Source organism: Notothenia coriiceps, unplaced genomic scaffold (assembly GCF_000735185.1).
Source record: "Notothenia coriiceps isolate Sejong01 unplaced genomic scaffold, NC01 NC01_scaffold00022837, whole genome shotgun sequence".
In the NCBI taxonomy this organism is placed as follows: Eukaryota; Metazoa; Chordata; class Actinopteri; order Perciformes; family Nototheniidae; genus Notothenia; species Notothenia coriiceps.
The window spans coordinates 40,053-44,125 of record NW_011355538.1 but is presented as its reverse complement, the minus strand read 5'-3'; positions in this window follow the sequence as shown (position 1 = coordinate 44,125).

The following is a 4,073-nucleotide window of genomic DNA, read 5'->3' as shown; positions in this document are numbered from 1 at the left end:
GAAGAGGAAAAAAACTGTCAGCAGACAGTACCATGACAGTTATCTGTCTTATGGCTTCATTTGGACCGGGGATGTGAACAATCCTCAGCCCGAGTGCGTCGTCTGACGCACTCGGGCTGAGGATTGTTCACATCCCCGGTCCAAATGAAGCCATAAGACAGATAACTGTCATGGTACTGTCTGCTGACAGTTTTTTTCCTCTTCTCTTTCGGTGGTGGGTTGTCGGCAGTCTCTACACTGGTGGTTGCTGGTTTGCTCCGCACAAGAAAGCGCTCCATTTTCCCGCTTGCTTGTTTCTCAGTTTTAATATTGTCCTTCAGCCTTTGATGTGTCACAGTCTTATAAATCCCACCTGCGCAACTGCGTTAACAGCGGAATACGGGGTTCTGTGAGGATTATTTTTTAAATAATCGTTTTTAGGTATAGAATTTGCCTCTGTATTATGAAATGTGTGCATACAAAGTACTGATATAGTAAATAAAAAAATAATTATTTTTGTGTAGTTGTATATTGCAATAATAACGTATGTTTGTCACAAAATCCCACGGCACACCTGGACTTGCCTCACGGCACACCGTGAAACCACTGCGTGTAGAGAACCAGCTTCAGTGAGAGATTTACACATTGCAGTTGGCGACAATGGAGGACATGAGTGAATTTCTGCGCGCCAGAGAGGTCCAAGAGGAAACCATATTGCAAATGGAAGAACAAAACGTGAGTTATAAATATATAAGTGTGTTTTGGGCGTTCGTAAAAACAAGAAAAAAGGCGTTAGAATGTGAAATGCAGACATTGATGAGCTAGCAGCAAGCGCATTAATTTATATGCTGTGGCTTCCCCCCCATCTAATTCAGTAAATAATGGTTTAGTTCGTTGACACGCAAGTGTGTGCTTGTTGGAACTGACGACTAACCAAGAGTAACAGCCTCGTGGTTTTCATGTTTCTGTAGAGATTTAATTAAGTGTTTTTTTTTGCCGTCATTACTTCAAATTATTTTGCCTGTAGCAGTTTAGAGATCAGTGGTCAAAGTACAACGCAAGGAGGCAGTTGCTAATTATATAACCAAAATTCACCCAGAACAACCCCTCTCGGTACTGTAGCATTGTTACCACAGGGGTTTGGGGCATTGTCCTTTTACCCCACAATCACATAATTATCAGCATATGAATATGAATCCTGCTGTACTGTCTGAAGGGGATTAAAACAGCAGGACAATGTTATTATTATTCAAATATTTGTATTGATTTTCCACATAATAACAAACAGCAGCACTCAGCATTCAAAAATACAGCACACACAGAAAGTATACAAAATATCAATTGACATCCAGAAGAGATACAAAATATGTATATAGAAAATAAAAATAAATTATTAAATTAAAAACTACATGGTTAAATAACCTAAAGTAAAAATGAAAACATAAATGAATTTAAAAAAAACAGTGTGGGGGGGAGGGGGGGAGTTGGCTACATTATTTTAATGTTAGAGAATTCGTTCTCAAAGTAGGACAGAAATGGTTGCCAGACCTTATAGTACTTTGCGATAGAGCCCCGGGTAGTGTGCTTTAGCTGCTCAAGTTTAAGATGGGACATTACTTCCTCTACCCAGCGCTTGTGAGACGGCGGTGCAGCCTTCTTCCAACTAAAGAGTATCAGACGCCTAGCAAGTAGGGTAGAGAATGCCACAGCCTCAGCCTGATCAGTTGTTATTCGTGTCTCCTGTGTGACCACGCCAAATAATGCCGTCAATGGGTTAGCATCCACCGCCGTGTTACACATGTACGAAAAGGTTTTAAATATACCAGTCCAAAAAGGGGCCAGTTTTGGACAGAGCCAAAACATGTGACTTAGGCTGGCCGGGTCCCGACTGCACCTGATGCAGGTTGGGTCTAGACCACAGCAGGACAATGTTGGTAATTTTATCTAGTATGTGTTGCTGCGTATCATGTCAGTCTCTAACGTTAACGTTACTGAGTGTAACTACTCTGGTCTTAAAAGAATGTTACACATCGATCTGATGTCCACAATCATATTTATTTGCCTCTTGGAACATGTTAAAAACACTTTTAAGGGTTATACTTATGTGAAGGTTATAAACTTTAGGGTAAACAGGGAAACTAGTAGTATCTGTTTTTCTAACAAAGTGACAACAGTACCATCATGGCAAAAACTGGCTTTTTAAGGGTTAATATTCTGAAAATTAATGAATGTTTTGTATTATTAGACCCTCCAGAAAAAAGCGGGCAAATATCCTTGATTATGCGGGCTAAAATCCTTGATTATGCGATTAAACATGCAGGGTTTTTATGTGATTTTATGCGGTGAAATTGCGGGAAGTTGCGAAATATGCGGAAAGTTGCGAAAAATAATATATTTTTTTTTAAATATTGGGCTGTCTTATTTATTCTCTCTCACACACAACCTGCCACTAACGTTAAACCCCTTTCCTATTCAATTAAACACATTCAATGTTTATTTATTGTAAAAGCTATTTTAATAATCACATTCTCTCTCTCTCTCTCTCTCTCTCTCTCTCTCTCTCTCTCTCTACGGTGTTGTTTACCTTCTGTGATGCGCGAGCTGATGACGTCGCGTCATCATTCACGTCAAGACGAGTTAACTTTTTTTTTTCTCAACTTTGTGTGGAAAAATGCGGGGATTATGCAGCCTTTTAAAAATCTGCGCCATTATGCGGTAAATTCTGCAATCGCAGAATCGCGTTTTTCTGGAGGGTCTAGATATAGGACTAATCAAGTTACAAAATGCCATACCACTGATTTTAACTTTATTTATTTCTTCTGTGTAACTACAACTTTAGGCAAATAAGTACACAAGTCAAAACATCCAGGATATCTGTGTTGATTTCTTGATAAAAATATATTTTATTTACAGTTTTCCTGCAGACGCAAGTTAGTTTTTTTTTTATATAAAAAAATGACAGATCATGAAAAATACAGATGGATTAGCATGCCTTCTCTTTCTGTAATTAAAATAAAACCCACCCCACCTCTCTGAGAGTTTTCTCCTCTCCAGTGCCCACATCTTCATTAAAGAGCAGATGCCTGCGGAAGAATCCAGAGTATCACAGCTTCCATCAAATCAAAACCTGCAAGTTAAGACACATATGTGACAGTTTACAATAATTGGAATTAATTGGACAACATTATGCATTCAGATTTGCTGTTTGCTTTCCACGTCTCAACACATCAACAACTTGTCATCCAGGCTGCTTGGCGCCGCCTGAAATCGGAGCAAACGAGCTCATTTCAGCTGTGTGTCAGCCAGAAAAGCAAGAAAAAGGGAAAGAAGAAGTCAAAACTGTGTTTCCGTTTTGCAACTATTCCAGAAAGTTCCCTAATTAGGCCTATCTAGGTGGTTAATAAATCAAAAGAAAGCAAAAGCAAGTGGCCCGTGTGTTGGAAATCTCACATCTGAATAAATGATGAAATATGAGACAGACAGAGCAATTATTAGCTTTCTTAAACATCGTTTACAAACAGGCTCTACATAATACATGGGGCTGTTTTTAATGGCGCAGATCAAAGAGAATCAAAGCCCCAGCGGTGCGACTGTTAAACTGACTGCAATTAAATAAATCACAAACAAAGAAGCGTCATGTCGCAGTCGAGGGGCTCGGAGTGTGTCCCCACGGTGAAATACAGACAATAAGTGTGTGATTGGATCACTGATGTCCCGCTGGACGGCAACTGGAGACTCGTAAATATTATGAAAACTCATTTGTAATAAGGAATATCATGAGATGGTTCCAACATGTCTGCGTTATGACGCTTATTGCTTCCGTGCATTATGTGGCCTGAAGATGAGCCGGGATTAATCACAGCGCGGCAGCCATTTGGTGTCAGTCAGTCAAACAAGTAAATTGCTCGTATGGCAATCAGCCAGTACTGACAGCGCTGAGATTACCCTCTCCGCTCATTCCCCTCTAACACCTCAACGCGTTCACTGTCACCGCTCTCACAGCAATCACAGGGGATGCCAAAGATCGTGTGTGTGTGTGTGTGTGTGTGTGTGTGTGTGTGTGTGTGTGTGTGTGTGTGTGTGTGTGTGTGTGC